At 49.0% G+C, this 18,548-nt stretch overlaps 1 protein-coding gene across 1 annotated transcript in view; it reads right to left on the bottom strand.

Annotated features, from left to right (window-relative positions):
* Positions 1-12,521, bottom strand: part of GSN (gelsolin) — a 55,710-nt gene extending 43,189 nt beyond the window's left edge. Inside the window, exons 1-2 of the mRNA XM_024762137.1 lie at positions 12,399-12,521; positions 521-609 (exon numbers count right to left, since the gene is read on the bottom strand). The gene's annotated coding sequence lies outside the window, so the exon portion shown is untranslated. The remainder of the gene's footprint in view (positions 1-520; positions 610-12,398) is intronic.
* Between the last annotated feature and the right edge of the window lie 6,027 nt (positions 12,522-18,548).

Raw genomic sequence — 18,548 nt, 5'->3', positions numbered from 1 at the left:
GCCCTGCCCTGCCAGCCATCCCAGGTGGGTATGACTCATCCACTTTCCCCACGACTCACACTTCTCACTCCTCCTATGGTCAACAAGCCTGGAGCCTCCTTGGCAGCCGTACCCCAGCTTTTCTCACCTCTCCAAAGAATTCCTACACCTCCTCCTCACGGGAGTCCACCCTCTTACAGAAGCGCTAACAGAGGCCTTGAGAGGGAAAGTGCTTTCCCACAGTCACCCAGCAGGCAAGCAGCACAGCCAGGCTCGGGGCCCAGAAGCCCTGGCACCCAGCCCAGTTCTTGCCTCTTCCCCACGGGATCACCCTTGTCTGGCCTCCCTCTCAAGGGACCGTGAGGGGTAAATGAAGTAATGAGCAGAAACATTCGCTGAGCCTTACTAGAAAAACCTCGGCGACTGCCTTTGAATCCACTTGTGGCGACCAGCAGCTGCTTCCACAGTCCCCTCCAGACTCCCCTGGGCAGCCAGGGCTAGGTTTAGAAGGAAGCCAGGGTGTCTGCACTGCTCTACCTACCTTGCAGGCTGTTGGGTGAAGACGGTTGCTCCTGTTGGGAGGTGTCAGGACCAAGGCGGAAACACGGTACAGGGCGTTATCAGCACCACCTGTAAAGAAAGGGCCGAGACTCCCAGGGTCAGGGGCTCAAGGTCATCTGGTCAAAGCCCCATTTGATACTTCCACTCGTCCCCAATCCCCACCCCCCCTCCACACCAAGGTCACATAGCCTACTTGCACACCTCCAGCCATGGGGCACTCACTTCCTGCCAAGGCTGCAAGACCTTCTGTTGGAGAGTCTGGCTGGTTAAAAGGCTTGTCACAAGGATGTGCTAAAATCTCTCTTCCTATGCCCCATACACACTAGTCCTAACTCTACCCTCTGGGGTCACCCAGAACGGGTCTGCCACCTTGTTTCCCAATGTCTCCATAGAGGCTTGAAGACAATGACCCTGGGCCCCTCAAGTCTTCTGCAAGTTGTACACCCCCCTTCCTCCAGCTCTTCCTGAGATCAAGGTGTCTGGTTCCCTCCCCCTGCTTCCCTGATCTACTTCAAATGAACCCGGTCCCTACTGACAGCACAAGCCTCAGAATTCAACATTTAGCAGAGCTCTATCCAGGGCAGGGCAAGCAGAACTCTCACCTCCGTCATTCTAGATATCATGCCTCTATTAATCCAGCCTAAAGTCCCACGAGCATTGAAGGTAACCTCATTGCATAACTGGATTTAGCTTATGGTCAACTTCAGAGCTGTGGCTCAAGATCCTGGAGTCAGACAAAAATGGCCCCTCATTTAACTAATATGTAACTTAACCAAGTTCCTCCATCTTTCTGAGTCTCAGTTTTCTTCTCTGTAAAAGAGGGATTATGTTAGAACCTATCCCATAGGCTCGTTATGAGGATTAAATGATATGTCTAGGGTTTTGAACAGTGTATGTGCTTACTCTGATTATTAATCTCTAGGCCTTTTTCTAAAAATTATATCTTTCTCATCCTGTACTGGTGCAGATCGGGGACCCAAGCTGTTTACATGCCGTGTCCCCACCTCCATGCTTAGCATTGCTCTATTATTGTAAGACTGTATTATCCCTATCTGGTGACGGGTCTTTCCCTCCCATCAGACTGTGAGCTCCATCAGACTGTTTTGCCTTTGAAACTCCAGCGCTGGCACGTGACCTAGCAAACAGCAGGACCCGTGGGTATATGCTGGATGACTAAACGAAGGGCCAGCCTTTCAGCTCCCACGCTTTCAGGGACGACCTGGATCGTCACCCTACCTCACTCCCAGACTCATTCACAGCTCATCCACGTTCAGGGAGCAGCTGAGCACATTCGCTCCTGCCTGAACTGGTAAACTTCTCTGCACACACTTCATTCTCCAAGCCAAGGGGAGACAGTCCAAGATTCCAAATTCAGTGGAGCCCTGCAGGCTCCTGGGATTAAGACACAAATGAACCCTATTCTTAGCTGACAGTAAATGGCCCAGACATTCCTGCGGATTTCTGCATTGTGAGTGGCACCAGTGCATAGCGAGGGATCTGGAAAGAGGTTGGGCGCTTATCTGGGCCCCATGACCTAGATGCCCCTAAATGCCACCTCCATGGGCCCTCTTCAAAGAGTTCCACAGAAACTTCCCAGTTCCACGGGATAGATCAAAGTAGAGCTGGGTTCCTGCAAATGACTAATGACGTCCCACTCTCTGTTAACTCCCTGAGGACAAACCTTTCAAATCCAGCCCCCTTCTCTTTGACACACCTCGAAATCTCACGCTCATCCTCACCGGCAGTGCTGCATTTGTTCCCAAGTGCCACCTGTTTCACCCTCAATGCTCTCCATCTCAGCATCAGCACCGTCACCCACCACGTACACCCGGGGCCACAGGCCAGACACCGGGGCACCAACCTCTTCAGCCTTCCCTGCTCTGTCAATCCCAGCTGCAAAACTGCCTGCTGGTTCTACCCTAATGCATCCACTTCTCCCCACCCCCACTGCCAACATTTTGGTCCAGGCACCATTGCCTCTCACCTGGGATACTGCAGTGCTTCCTACCTGGTCCTCCTGCTTCCTCTCTCCTCGCCTGCAAAGGTAAGCCCAGACCACCTTACTCCTCTGCTCAGACTCGACCATGGCTCCCCGACAGCCCCCAGGTAAAACACAAGATCCTCAGCGAACCTTTCAAAGCCTTTTACGATCTGCCCCCATCAGCGCCTTGAGCCTCAGCTCTCATCAGTTCCTGTCTTCCACCCACATCCCTCCAAGCTCCAGCCAGAGGCGGCTGCACTCCGTTCCTTGAATCTTCCTGTAATCTTTGCACAGACTGTTTCCTCTGTTCCCAAACTCTCTTCCATCCCTCCTGTTCTTTTCTCCCGCTCATGATCAAGCCCAGCTTTCCTCCAAGAACTCTTCTCTAACCTCCCCTTCCCCCGTGAGGCTGAGCTCCACTGAGCCACCACCCATCTCCCCTGTCACACTGTTAATGGTCTGTTTCCAAGTCAGCCTCCCCCATCAGACCAAGACCTGCTCCTGGCTATCCCAGCGCCTAGTCTACGGCCGCCACAGCTCAAGATTCATCGAAGGAAAAAACTGGTAAATCACATGCATGCACACATGCGTGTACATGTGTGTGCGCACGTGCATAAACACTCATGCACACACGCGTTCACAGAGATGGCAAAGGGTACAGGTGCTGCCATCTATGGGCAAAAAGAGCATTACACTCTTTTCCAGGCTCTGGACACGGGGAGCCCCAGAGTTTCAAACTCAACTGGGTTTAGAATTAGCTCCAGCTAACTCCAAGTTGGTCTGTTTTCCATTTTGGACCTTAAGGCTGCCACAACTTAGAAACAAGGTCCATGAACCACTAGCTCTAGTCTACCACCCACATGTTGGATGGAGCCATAAAGAGAAGGTGTCCTTCCAGTACTCACCATCCCAGTCTGGGGCTCGTGTGGTGCCTGTTTGCTGAATTATATCTTAGAGAGGGAGAGAAGCACTTTCTAATAGTCAGAGCTGCCCACAAGTGGAAAGAGTGAGCAGAGAGCTTGCCGTTAGTGAAAGGGTACAAGCACCCGGAACCCCATCTGTCTGGGTGGCTGAAGAGGAGCTTTCTGCCCTGGAGCAGGGGCGGGGGGTGGTTGGGGGAGGCTGGAACAGAGGTGTTCTATCCTAAAAGACTGCTCCCAGCTCACTGGGAGGACCCTCAGATTTGGTGGGGGCAACGTGTTATCTGTCCAGTAACGCCAGAAGGATTCAAATGGCCGCCCCAACGACAACAGCTGTCATTTTTTGAGCACCTACCAAGTGTTAAATTCCTTACATACACCATGTCTCATCCTCACAATAACTCAGCCAGCAGATGTCACAGTCCCTATTTTGTGAAGGAAGAGCAGAAGTTCAGAGAGGTGAAGCAATGTGCTCAGGGTCACACAGCTAAGATGTCGGGCCAGCTCCCATCAAGTCAGGCTGCCTCCCCGATACCTTGGTCTCACTAAATTGCAAGCTATAAGGCTGGGCCTCTCGCTCACTAGAGAAAAATATAAAGCTCCACTTACTCTAGACCGGGGTTAGCAAACTTTGACAGTAAAGAGCCAGAGAGTGAGTATTTTAGGCTTTGCAGGCACATAACCCTTTCCGTTGCATATTCTTCCTTGTTTAGTTTTGGATTTTCTCTTTTACATTTTTACATCTAAAAAAATGTAAAAACCATTCTTAGCTTAGAGACACACAAAAACAGGCTGGGGCTTCCCCGGGGCTGTAGTTTGCAGCCTACAGCTACAAAAGAATAACATTTATAATCTTGAGTATAAAAACTTCTGGTGGAAATGTTTATGCCAAATGCTAGGTCCTTCAGCTGTATTTCTCCCCCTTCAGATGGCTTCCTACTGAGTCACTCTCTCCTGAAGAAGAGCCCTACCTCGCTCTGCAATTAGGTAGCAAAATATTTCAAGGGCTGTTCAGATTCTAGAAACTCATAACTGTGGACCAAATACAGTTCAACTCAATGTTGTGAAGAGAGGAGGGAGGCAGATACGATGGGTAGAAAGAACCTCAAAGAGAAGACATCAAGAGATGTGGGCTCTAGTCTGGGCCCTTACCAAAGGATTTAGAACCTTACTGTGCAAAGTGTGGTCCCTGACCCAGCAACATCTGCATACCTGCAAGCCTGTTAGAAATGCAGAGTGTCAGGCCCCACTCCAGACCTATGGAACCAGAATCGCATTTTCACAAAATCCCCAGGTGATTTGTGTGCAAGATAAGCTTGAGATGCTCTAGAACATTCCTTACATCCAACTGCAACATTGTTAACAAAACCCCTCCCCCGAGGAGAGAAAGGGTCCAAAGGCATCTTTTTTTATGTTGTAATATTAAGTCTCTGCCCTTAAGTGACCCAAAAAGCTTGAGGCCACCCACTTTAGGATGTACATCAAGAGACCAAGACCTGCCGCTGGATCTTGTAATTAAGCCTTTGACTGGTGGAAAGGTAGACCCAGGCAGACCAAAGAAGGTGCCCGTCCCCATCTCACAGTGGCGGAAACCGGCTAGAGAGGAAAATGACTTTCGCAGGACAACACTGCCAGGACAGACTCGGGGTCTGACCATGACCAAGTTCCTTTCTTCCCAGGTCTTGGGTTTAATAATAACTGAAATCCTTTTGGTTTAGACCAGAACTTTTGAAATCTCACAAGTGGTGGAGCAGAAATCAGAGAACTTGCTTTGTGCTTTAGGAAATTCACTGGCTCTCTCTGGGCATTAGCATCCCCGGCCATGAAGTGAGGAGGTGGGACCAAGCAACTCCCGAGGTCCAGCTGTTATGGTCGGAATCGGGAAACGGTTTCAAGGCGAGGGGGCAGTCAGGAGAGAAGCCTTCAGCAGAGGGTGACCACAATCACAACAAAGTCTCTGCACTGGAAACAAAAAGGCAAGTCCATCTGTCCTAAGCATGGAGGCAGAGCAGTGACCGGGCACAAGCTCAAGGTCTTACGGCAAGTGCCAAGCAGAAACTGGAGTGAGAACCAGATTCTCTCTGCCTCTTCAGCCTGGGATCTTAATCGTTATCCCTTACTGATGCTGAACTGCGCAGATCTACAGGCACCTCGTTATGTGGCACTTCTGGTTATTGTGCTTCACAGATACTGTGTTTTTCACAAATTGAAGGTGTATGGCACCCTGCGAGCAAATGGCCTTGTGGCGTCGTTCTCCCAACAATATTTGCTCTCTGTGTCACATTTTGGTAAGTCTCGCCATATTTCAGACTTTTTCATGATTATTATATTTGTGATGGTGACCTGTCATCAGTGATCTTTGCGGTTACTACTGCGACTCGCTGAAGTCTCAGATGATGGGTAGCATTTTTTAGCAATAAAGCATTTTTGAATTAAGGTATGTACATTTTTTTTTTAGAAAGAATGCTATTGCACACTTAATAGACTACAGTATAGTGTAAACATAACTTTCACATGAGCTAGGAAACCAAAAACCTTGTGTGACGCGCTTTATTGCGATATTCACTTTATTGCAGTGATCTGGAATCGAACCCACAATATCTCCAAGTTATGCCTGTATTTGCTAAATGAAGAAATGAAGTAGATGCTTCAGGAAAATGGTCCCTGAGCCTTCTAACAGGACAGCTTGCCTTTTGATAACCAGCTTCCAATGCTCCTTAAAGAATGCTGCCACCCTTGTGAATGGCTGGTGGAAATAAAGAACTGCTACAACCTTTCAAGGGTGGCAATTTGGCAAAATGTAGCAAAAGCTGTAAATACATCACTTTTGACCCAACAAGTTCATTTCTTGGGCTCTCTTGTAGAAAATAATGAAAGAGGAATAATTTATGCACTAGAATGTTCATTGCAGGATTGTTAATAAACAGCCTGGATGCCTAACAATACAGGGTCAGTTAAGTGAACAATTCACACCATAGATACAATAATAGAGAATAATAAAAAATCAGGTCAGCAGTTATCATTTTAATAATAAAAACGTAAAACTTGTTTTTTACAAATAAAATGCATTATTTCACTTCTTTAAATCCCCCAGACTATTGGAATGAAAGATTTTAAATAAACATGCATTTATCTACTTAGGTAGAATAGACTTTTGTTTTCTAATCATTTTTTATTTTTTAACATCTTTATTGGAGTATAATTGCTTTACAATGGTGTATTAGTTTCTGCTTTATAACAAAGTGAATCAGCTATACATAATACATACATCCCCGTATCTCCTCCCTCTTGCGTCTCCCTCTCACCCTCCCTATCCCACCCGTCTAGGTGGTCACAAAGCACAGAGCTGATCTCCCTGTGCTATGCGGCTGCTTCCCACTAGCTATCTATTTTACATTTGGTAGTGTATATATGTCCATGCCACTCTCTCACTTTGTCCCAGCTTACCCTTCCCCATCCTCGTGTCCTCAGGTCCATTCTCTAGTAGGTCTGCATCTTTATTCCCGTCCTGCCCCTAGGTTCTTCATGACCATTTTTTTTTTTTGATTCCATACATATGTGTTAGCATACGGTATTTGTTTTTCTCTTCCTGACTTACTTCACTCTGTATGGCAGTCTCTAGGTCCATCCACCTCACTACAAATAACTCAATTTCGTTTCTTTTTATGGCTGAGTAAGTATACTTTTAAAACTCTTTTAAAAATTAAATTTAGAGTACTAAATAACATGAAAAAATATTTATGTTATAACGTTGGGAAAAAAATGAAAAGAATAGATTACAAACGTGGTATGACCACAATTATATACGGGTAAAAAAAAAAAAAATGTGCTGAAAATATCAGGAAGGAAATGCACCCAAATGTTAGCGGCGATTATCTCATGTTGGCAGAATTATGGACAGTTCTTATTTTTTTATGCTATTTTTACTTTCTAGATTTTCTATCATAAAAAGTTATATTTAGAACAAGAAAAAAAGTCATTGGAGGAGGCGGGGAAAAGTACCCATATGCCATGGGTATCCCACCCATACCACTTTGCCACTCCCCCAAAATTAACTAGTATTTACTGAGTACCCACCAAGGGCCCAGCACAGCCACAGCCACTATAAAAGGAAAATTAAGGGCCAAGCCCCACCCTGAAGGCTCACATATACCGGATATATATTCTTTCTCTGGCAAATAAGCGGAGCCCAGATGATATCCTTGCTGAAGCTGGAAAGAAATAAGGTTGTTTGCTTAACCAGTTCAGCAGAATAAATAAATCTACTCCCACTGGTGTGGTGGCGCCTTCATCCGAGTTCCCTGAGAAGCTCTGCGGCCCTAACTGCTGCTGGAGCCCCCTTGGGAAGAGCATGTTTCAGGGATACATTACAGCCCAGGAAGAAAACTGTTATCCCTGAGTCCAAGCATTGAATGTAAGAGGTTTTGAGGCAGAACCGGCAAGGTATTGGAAGCAGTAGGATAGGGGGGCCTGGGAAGGAACCTAACTGGCCATGTGGTCCCTGGGGACCCCTGGGCATGAGAGCTCACATCTCCAGGCTTCAGTTTCCTCATCTGTGAAATGGGACCCATAACAACCTCAGGGCTACCGTGAGGCTCAAAAAAGAGAAAGTAAGGCATTTCAGCTCTCTAGGCTGAACATCAATTTCCTTATCTGTAAAACTGAGTCAATATCTCCTCCCTAGTAGAGCTGTTAAAAGATTAAACAAGGCAGTGAAGACAAAAAGTGAACACAGACAGTAAGAATACTACAGACAGGGGCCCTCATCCTTATTGCTTATAGAACAGGGACTAGGATACATGAATGAATCCTAGGCCTCAACTTCCTTATCTGTAGAATGGGCAACCAATTCAACACACAAAGACCAAATTTATGAACAGTAGCTGAATCTCCAGCTGGCACTGGTGCAAGTCACTTAAACAAAAATGATTGCTGTGGGCTCACTTTATGCTTACAGACGTGCGGGTCCCATGTTCCTGCACTGAGCACAAAGCCCTGACTCAGAGGCCACCAGAGCTGGGAAAGCCTGACGTTATTCTATCCACCCCCCTAGTGCCAGGAGGACACCGGGGCCCAGAGGAAGGCAAGGATTAGCTCAAGTCACCCAGTATTTTGTCAGTGGCAAAACCAGGACCCAAGCCTAGGCCTTCTGCTGTCCAGCCTTGCCCACCACGCCTACTGCTGTCCTCTGCCCTGCCCTTAAATTGTTGATGTGGTCCCAGGCAGGGCAGGGGAGAGCAGTCAGTCTACAGCCGGGGGTGGAGAGTGGGGAAGAAAAACCAGAGAGCAGCAGGAACCCAGCCTGCCTGTGGTCTCCAAACTCTCAAACCACACCAGGCTGAAATATGACACAGGCTCACTCAGTTGAAAGGGAGGAGATATTTTTACTTAACATCCCCCAGCTGCCTGAACACTGGTCTCTTTCTTTCCCTCCCCCCCAAAATGCATAGCTCCTGGGACCTGGTTTTCCCTGCTTCTGCCAGCATTTTCTCAGGAAATAACCGTGGGGCAAGAGGGGTGCCCACTCTTCCTGGCTTCCTCAGAAAGCTTTCCAGAGCATGGGCTCAAATGATGAAAGGAGGGAGACTGGGCCTGGCTGGGCCCCCTGCTAACTCTCTGAGTGACCCTGGGCAAGTCTGTGTCCTCTCAGAGCCTGAATTCCCTAAAACGGAGGGGAGATGGACCTACACTCTGGAGTCCTGTAGACAGTACAGAAAAGCATGAGTTTATGCACAGTCCCAAGAGGCCCCTCCAGGCCTGTGTGCTGCAGAGCTGAGCTCCCCAAGCCACACACACTGATTTGCATCCCTCGTCACAGCCACAGCAAAACTCCCCCTCAGTTCTCATCATGTCAGGACTAAACAGAACCTCCGGGAGAACATTTAGTGCAGTGATTAAGAGCTACAGCTCTACAGTCAGACCTCCAGAATCCTGTCACCTTCACCTAACAGCCTCACAACCCGAGGCACGTTATTTAGCCTCTCTGAGCCTCAGTTTCCTCCTCTATAAAAGCGGATAATAGTTGTTACCTTAGAGGAACGGTTGTGAGGAACCAACAAAGTAATTAATGTTCCAGAGCTTGTTTTACTAAAAGGTAGCTTTTTATTATTATCACGGAGACCAACATCTCCATTTTACAGATGAGGTCACTGAGGCCCAACAAACTGGGACTTGTCCAAGGTCACTCAGAAGAACTCAGACTACAGCTCCACTCCAAGGTCAGTGTGTCTAACTTCTCTTAGTCCTACAATCTCTAATAACCAAATATACATGCTCAGAGACTAGATACAGGCTGTAAAGTTTTCTTGAAGAAAACCAGAGACCAATGCCTCAGCAAAGGATGACAGACCATGCAGAAATCATCTCCATGACCTGACAACTTCTCATGAGAGACCCAAACTGCCCACACGGAGTGGGGAGAAGTGACCCTCTGGCACTGGATGGCTAAGAAGTGTGAAGGCATCCAGTCTACAGCTCTTGCTTGTGCCAGCTTGGCAGAAGTGCACACAAGGCTGTCAACAGGGGCCACCTCTTTGGAAAGAAGCGGGTTAGAGGGATGAAGCCCACTCTATACTCTTCTTTACGTTTGAATCTTTAACAATATTTTTTTGCTTTAAAAGTAAAACCCAATACTGAACAACTCAGAATAAGAGCAACCTTATCCAATAGCTACAAGCCTATTGTCTGCTTTCGGATGAAATTTACTGCAGGTTCTGACAGGTTCTTCAGCTGGGCTTCCAGAATCTGCCACTCTAGTCCATTCCGTGGTCACTGCTCTGGTTCAGACCTGCACTCTCTTGACCATCCAACAGCCTCCTCGGGATCTCCCTGCCTCCAGTTAGCCCCATCCAATGCATCTGCTACATCGGCCACAAGATTAATGAGCGTTTTGATCACTGCCTTCAGGATAAAGTAATTCCAAGCCCTTAGTTTACAATCTAGTTCCATTTTGATTTACGGTCTCAACTCCCACCACTCCACCTTTTGCTCATCTGCCATTCTAGCCATGTTGATTGTTCAGAAAACCTCAGTGCCTTTGCATGAGCTGTTCCAGCTTCTTAGAAAATGCCTTTTCCCCAATCGCTTTATGCCATAGAAAACTATTACTCATCTCCAGGCCTGGGTCGGCCAGACAGACTTAATCACCCCTTTAGGCTGAAGTAGCTCTCAGTATTGCATGTTTGTTCCAACCACTATAGATGAGAAGCATCTTGAGGACAAATAGCTTTGTCCTCCTCGAGGCTCTGGGGCCCCTCACAGGGTAAGACACAGAACATGGACCCAGAAGAGCGCTAAATCCAGGAAGGAGGGAAGGAAGGAAATGCCATGAGAGGCAACCCCTACAGCCTCCTCCTGGGAGCTGCTTGCTTTTCCAGATTCATGTCAGTCCACAATAAAAAAGACTATGGAAAATTCTGGAGTAAAGTTCCTTTCCCTGATTCACACGGAAACATTTGCTGCTGTGAAACTCACCCGGGTGCCAATCCAATCCAAGCTCCCCAGGCTGTTTACAATTTCCCTGGCATTTATAATTAGTGAGGCCCCAAAGAGGAAAATGGAGTTTCGAGGGAGCTGGATGCCAACTGTCCCCAATCCCAGCCCACCTCCTTTGTTCCAAGGCCTTTACCCCTTAATTAACATCCCCAAGAAACACCAGCCAGCACCCCAACATGTGGGTGTGTGTTGGTGCAGGGGTGTTGCTGCAGGGCTCAGTTTCTTTGTGAAGCGAACTCGAGACTCAAGAAAGAGTCTACAGCCCCACCAGCTAGAAGGAGTCAGCTAAGTGAGGCCTGGAACTGGGTCCCAGCCCTGCCCCTTCCTCATTGTGTGACTATCAGCTAGTCACAAACTCTCAGGGCCCTTCAGTTTTCTCAACTGTGGAACGAACAGGGCTGCGGGGAGACTCCAACAAGCTATAGTCACTGTAAAGTAAAGTGCGGCAGGAGTTCACAGTGCCCTGGTCAGAAACATGGTCCTGGGAGAACAGGACCTGCAGGATTAAGCCTCAGAAAAGCCTCCAGAGGCCCTGCCTTCCACAAAAAGCAGTTACCCCCCAGGGCAGCCATGAATGTCCTTGGCTCTACAGAGTCCTGGGTGTTGTAAAGATGTCCTCTCTGCTCTGAGGAAGATGTGAAAGCAGGATAAGGAGTGGATGTCTGGGCAGATGAGGGGCTGCAGAAGAAGCCAATGTCCCCTGCATCCCCCACAGTCTCCAAGGACCCAGGCTTCCTTCTGGCCACTGTCCAGAGCAGCCGGCCTGCACTGAGCCAGGAAACACTGCTGTAATCACGATCTGGGGCGTTTGGACCCAAGAAGAGATGGGGGCCTAGAGGGAAAGGGAGATTCCCATCATTGTCTTCAACTCTGAAAGAAGTTTCCGTGTGCGTCAGGGAAGAGAACATACTCTGCAGGGCGGGGAAAGAGACAGTACCGACAGGTAGCAAGTGCAAGCGGATTCCGGAGTAGGAGGAAGCACTTTCTAACAGTCCTGGGCCCTGAAAGAGGAAGGAGGTCCAGGGCTCCTCAGCGTCGGGGGAGAGCAGGCAAAGGCGTTAACCCTGGAGTCCAGGATCCGCGGAGCAGACCCGCCCAGCGGAGCCAACGCCCAGCCCGCGGGCTGGAGACCGCCGGCAAGCGAGTGCAGGGGTGACCCCGGGCCCACTTAACCCCAACCGCGCGAACTGGGTCAAAGTTAGTTCAGGTGCTTGCAGCAAACGGGGCCTGTGGGTGGAGGCCTGAACCTCCTCCTCCCCTGCCCTAAGCCCCCAATCCAACTCTCCTTGGTCCCCTGGAAGACCAGCAAGGTGAGGGAGGAAGCTCTTCTCCAGCGATGCCCCGGCTGCCGGGCCGAGATCCAGGCGCGGGCAACCTCGGACCGGACCGCGAGAGGAGGGAGAAGGACCCAGAGGCCCGAGATCCCCAGATGCCCCAGGGTCGTGGTCGCTCCCCTCCCCTACCTGCTGCTGCGGCGCTGGCGACGGCGGCTGCTGGGCCCAGCTGTGCTCAGCTGGTTCCTGGCTGCGGGGCAGGGGCGCTGAGGTCGCCGGGCTGGGATGGGCAGGGCGCGGGCGGGAGCCGCCCTCAGGGCGGGGCCGCCGTGCGGTCGGAGGGGAGAGGGGAGGAGCGACGGCCCCTCCCCTAGGCGGCGGGGAGGATGGCGACTCTGGCTCCGGGCTGGCGTTCGTGGAGTGCACTGCATGTGACTTTGCCCCAGACCCCTCGCTACTTGCCCAAGGAAAGCATCAAGCTCCCTGCTTTACACGGGAGGAAACTGAGGCCCGGAGGCGGAGGGAGATCTGCAGGAACCTGGCGGGCAGGGGAGGAGACCCGGGGAGTGCTTGAGCTGGGCTGGGGCCAAAGAGCTCGGTTGGAATGGGCAGCGTGCAGAGGCGGATTCAGCTCCGGGGGAGGTCAGGCTTCAGGAGGCAAAACCACTGAAACCTGGGCAACCCACAAAGCCGGGGAGGCGTATAAGCAGCAGCTAGACCCTCTGAAGGGAACAAAGGAGCAGAATGATTCCCAACTGCATTCAGAAACAAGAAATATAAGAAATGCCAAAGCGCATCCTTGTCTTTAAAATATTAAGCGGCGGCTTTGGAGTCAGACCGCCTGGGGTGGACCCCCCTGACACTTACTAGTCCTGTAACTTCGGGCAAGTGACTTAACGTATCAAAGTTTCAATTTCCTCATCTGTAAAATGGACATCAGAGTTTCCTCTTCACGGGGCTGCTGGGAAGACTCAGTGAGAGAAAGACTCTTAACACAATGGCTGGTACCGTGGGTTCTCTATAAATGGACGTTCTTATTAGTGTGACGGCGGATATTACTTTAGATGATAGAGCAAATCCGCCTTGTCAAAAAGATGAATGCCACGTCACTTTTAAACAAATGTAATAGTTTATTTACAGCAATAGCATCTCACATGCATGGGACGGAGAGCCATTTACGATGGAGGACGGCATAGGACAGCCTCCCAACAGTCCTGTGCAAATGTGATATCCTGGCCTCTTGCAGCTGCTCTGTGACTCCGAGTTGGGAGGCTTCACACTGCAGGAGACTAGAGCAGATGACTGCGAGGTCCATTCTCAGCTTAGGTGCTGGCAGCAGTCCCATGTTCAGCTGGGTAAACCTCCCTCCAACAGGAGGTAAAATGTACCAAGTCAATAATTGCCGAGTGCTGGGAAAAGAGACAGAAAAGCTTGTGTTGTCAAAGTAGCAGAGAAGCTAAGAGCACACACTCACTTCCTGGTTTTTCCTAGTGTTTCCACTGAGTAGCAGTCAGGGAAGCCACAGGGCCTGGGGAAATCCCAGCCTGGCTCTTCCTCTTGCCCCCAGTCCCTTTCTACAACTCTAGTAATTACAAGAACCATTTCTTGAACATCTTGTGCCATGCTCTGGGCTTCCCACATGCTACCGACGTTCATCCTCACCTTACCCGTTCCCTGCTCCCCCAAGGTAAGCGTTACCATGTGCAGTTTTCAGATGAGGAGACCCAGGCACAGAGAGGGTTAAGTAGCTCTCCCAAGTTCACACAAGTGACACTGTGCATGTCTGAGTCCTTGGCCCCCTCTTCTTTGCTCAATGTCCTCTGTCACACTCTGCCACTCTTCCTGGCTTGGCAAACTCTGTCCAGTTCCACTTTCTCTGAGAACTGAAGCAGGATGCCTCACCCCCAGGAGGCTCCCACCCTCACCCCCAGGAGGCTCCCACCCTCTCTCTGCCACTCCCTGCTTTTTCCCAGAGGCTGCCTGTGGCCCACTGCGGGACAGATGGGGAGGAAGGCATAAACACAGACTATTTGGTTCTAGGCTCTTTGATTACAGTCCCTGGTATACACATGACCTCGAATTATCTAACTTATCATTTCCAACCCCAGCAACTTCTCTCAGGCAAAGAGAGGGAAACCTCTGAATCTGTGTCTTCAGATAACTGGAGGATATGATATTGGCATGGAGGAAACATTGGAGAACATCTAATCCAACCCCTCATTTTAGAAATGGGGAAACTGAGGCCAAGAAAGCAGAGAGGCTTGCCCACAGAACACCCTGACAGCTCCATTTGGTCCTGGAGAAGCCCATAAGTCTAGACTGTCACGAGAAATAATTTTAAAAAATGATTATGACAACAATAGTGACATCCAATAAGACATCGGAAGGCCAAGCAAATTCCTAGCGCTTTGCTCTATATACGTCAACAGAACAATGTGTGTCTCACAGCTAATCAGGATATATCTTGGCCTGACCCTTCAGTCAGGGTCAAGTCTGCCTTGCATGGATGCACAGAGGTCTCCTCTGCCTTGGTGTCTTATTCTCATTTCTTTCTAGACTCCTTTTTGTACTCCTCTCCCCATTGGTCTAGGGATCAGTAAGGACTGTTTGCCCTGTAGCTCACCTTCAGAGTGAATGTCTTCTTGTTCTTGCTGATATGGATCTCCTCTCATGGAAGAACTTTGACGTCTTTTGCCAGAAGACCACCTCTTTCCCAGGAGTGAGGATGGGGAAAACAAAGGCCACACCCAGGCCATGCAGTAGACAATTTGGGGGTACCCGCTCCCTCTTCTGAGACTGCCTTTCCCCATCCACAGTGGTGACCCTCACTTGGTACCCAGGTTGGTACTATAACTCTCGCCCCACCACAAACACAGTTGACACCATCTGGAGTGGACACCACAACCAAACTGCACTATCAGAGTTTGGAATTAGAATTTGGGACATAACAGTGGTGATTGATTAACTGGGCATGTGAGGACTGGTCATCTCTGAAGGCCAGTGCCACCATTGTGAGGCAGCTGTCTTCCACAGAGAAAGCCAATGAGACTCTCATTAAATGACTAGATGGGTGTGAAGAAACTCAGGGAGGAAAAGGCTGGGCTGACCAGGGAAGACTTCTGGATCTGTGGCCTCTTTTGGACGCAGACCTCTCCTGGAGCTAGCTTCAGAAAAATAAGTTATAAGGACAGGTGTCTTTTGAGCAGTGAATGCCTTATAGAAGCAGAGCCCAAGTGGAGATGTTATGCAAAGGAGTAATTGAAGAAGTGCTCTCAGGAGATACCTTGGAATTATCTCAAGGAGCCCTAGGGCAGGGATGCAGCTGGGCCTCAGAGTCAGACTAGAAGCAGGGCCTGAGTACTAAGGAAACCCAGGAAGTACTCTCACTCCATCGTTCATCTCTGCCCATCTGCTTCATTGCTCTGGCTCACATGAGAAAAGCATCTCTGCTTTCCACAAAATGCCTTTTACCAGCAGTGAGCTGGACTCATTGTCTGTGGCCCACATGCTAACTTAGGCAGATACCTACCCTTTATCCAACTGACTCGAGCCGGAGTGGAGGTGGGTTTCCCCCATTCAGGTCTCTGCATTGAGATCACCTGTTTGACTGGGTACTCAGTAGAAGGAGGAAGTGTGTTTGCTTGGTTTTCCAATATATCCCCAGTGTCAAATAGTGCCTGGCACAGAGCCAGTGCTTAGCAAATTTTTACTGAATTAATTGATCAGTAAGTGAGGGAAATAAGAGATAAGTTTGGCCGGACAGAGTGAGTTGTGATGCCTCAGAAGGACTCAGGAGAGGGCTGCACTTTGAATTTCAAGAGCTGCCAATCCTAGTGTCTTCTGAACGCCCCGGGCAGGAACATGTGTGTCACATTATTTTAATGAGAACTTAGAAGCATGGGTGCCATACAATCACTGTCAGCTCAGTCCTAACGCATAGTTTCTATGTTTCCACATCGTTTGAATTCCTAGAAGGCCTGATTCTATAATTGTGCCCCACACATGCCAATAAAATGCTGAGTGGCATGAGCTTTGGAGAGGGTCCTGGTGCTGATTTCCCCTCCGTCCAGCCTCCCAGGTTAGATTTTCAAGGAAATTGTAGAAGCACCCAGACACCCTTCTTCCTTCTGCCATGCCTGTCACTGCTGTCCACAGCTACACATAGCTGGCCCTACGACAGTGGCACTTTAAATAATAAAAACTAAAATTGTAATCATAGCTACCACTTTGGGGATGCTTATTGGCCACTTTATTATTTCACTTAAGTCTTACAACTACCTCCAAGTTAGGTATAATATTCAATTTCACAAATAAATAAACAGTCTCAGAAAAGGTAAGTAACCTGATTAAGGTGTCACAGCTGGGTGAGTGGTAGCCTGGGATTTGAACCCAGGTCTGTCTCCAAAGTCCAGGCTCTTTCTACAGTCAAAGTGAAAGTCAAGGGGAAGATAAAGGCTTTTCCATACCTTCTGTTCACGATCAGGAATTATTTCTCTTCATCTTGACAATGTTAGGGCCTGAAGTTGGGCCCTTCCCTGTACATTTCATATAATGTTTTATGAAAACTCAGTATTTCTTTATGTGGAAAGTACTCAGTATTTCTTTATGTGGAAAGTATCTGGAGTTGTTTAAGAAATGTAAGCCTGTTTTAAGAAAGGTTGTACACTGCTGTGCTTTACAAATAAAAAGTAATTCATAAAACCCCTTCAACACACACATACCAAAAAACCTTTGACGCAGTGCTATTTTTGTATCCTTTTATTCTGTATCCACATAGGAAGTTCATGTTTTTTGTTTTTTCCTTATTTACTTACTGCTTTTCTGAGTACAAGCCCTGTGCCTGGTGTGAAGGGCATAGAAGTGAATCAGTCATAGACTCAATCTTTGCAGGGTCTGTGGCTAAGGAAACAAGACAGTTACAATAGGGTGTTATAGGAACTAAGAAAGAGGAAGCTCAGCGTGGGGATGGGAGGAGAAGCTGGGGAGCAGACTCCAAGAAGACTGCAAAGAAGGAGATGAGCTGGGCCTTGGAGGATGCCTCTCTGTGCTTCAGTTTCTTCATCTGATATCTGTGTCCACCTCAAAAAGTTGTGAGAAAATGAAGTGAAATTATCTATGTCAACTGCTTGCTGCAAGGCCTGGGGCATAGCAGGGTCTCTGTAAACAGAAGCTGGTATCATTTACGGGAAGCCTACAGGTAAAGACACGGAGGAGTTTAAGAAGGGTGAGCTTGTGCCATCGTGTCTGGAATGCAAGGTACCGGACTGAGTTATGAAAGAGGAGGCCAGACAGCAAGATGACAAGACAGCAAGAGGACAATTAGTCATAGGTGCCTGCTCCGGGCATTATCTCCTTCAAATCTGACAGCAGTTCCTCAGATTGAAACTACTCTCCCTCCCAGTTCCCAGATGGAGAAACTGGGGCTCAGAGAAGTGAAGTCCCTCGTTTACATTGCACAGCTGGGAAATGGCAGGACTGGGACGAGAAGCCGGATTTCACTCCAAAGCCACTGTCCCCCAGGAGGGGCTAAGAGCAGGCCAGGCTGAAGGGATGGGGCAGCGGGAAGCTGGCTCTCATGCAGCAGACCCACGCTGTTGTAGCCGGATCAAGAAGAAGTTTCTGCGGAGGGGCACAGGGGCCTGCTGGCCTCGCAACCCTTGCCTGCCAAGGATTTAGCAGGAAGAGCTGGCTTTTGTTCTAGATGAATCAGCGCAGCTGTTTCTGAAAGCCCAGCCCCACTCTTCTGGGCTCAGCGGACCAGAAGGCATTCAGCTGTCCCAGCAGGTCACCAGTGGGGTGGGGGCAGGCAGAGCTGTGTGCACTGGGCCGCACCATTTCCAGAGAGTTATAGTTATCGCTCCGAGGAACAATGGGCTTTTCAGAGGTTGTGCTGCATCTTGGGCGCAAGTTGTGGTAGAAACACAATCAGACCAGCAATGCATTACCTTCTTTGGGATTTGAGGAATGGAAAAAACAAACAAAAAGTCGTCCATAACAGCTGATTGGTTTGATCTCGTTCCTCTGCTTTCCTGCTCCTCCACTTTCTCCTCCTCCTTTCCCTTCCCCCTATTCTTTTGTGCTTCCCTCTTTCTTTTTTCCCTCTTCCTCCTTCTCCGCTTTCTCCTTTCTCACTGCTGTTTCAGCAGTAGCAGTGCTTTGCTGGAGTCCAAATAGCCTTGCCCGGGGAATGAGAACACCCGCGTTCACTCCCTGCCCTGCCTCTTTCTGGCAGGATGGTCCTGGGCAAGTCACTCATTCCTCTGATCCTCCGTTCTCATCGGCAAATTGGGACAATAGAAGTAACCCCCTCTGAGAAAGGTTATACCTGGCTCATAAACC

Source organism: Neophocaena asiaeorientalis, unplaced genomic scaffold (genome assembly GCF_003031525.2).
Source record: "Neophocaena asiaeorientalis asiaeorientalis breed wild unplaced genomic scaffold, Neophocaena_asiaeorientalis_V1.1 scaffold78, whole genome shotgun sequence".
In the NCBI taxonomy this organism is placed as follows: Eukaryota; Metazoa; Chordata; class Mammalia; order Artiodactyla; family Phocoenidae; genus Neophocaena; species Neophocaena asiaeorientalis.
Note: the sequence above shows the minus strand (reverse complement) of the source record. Positions and strands in the feature narration are given on the sequence as shown.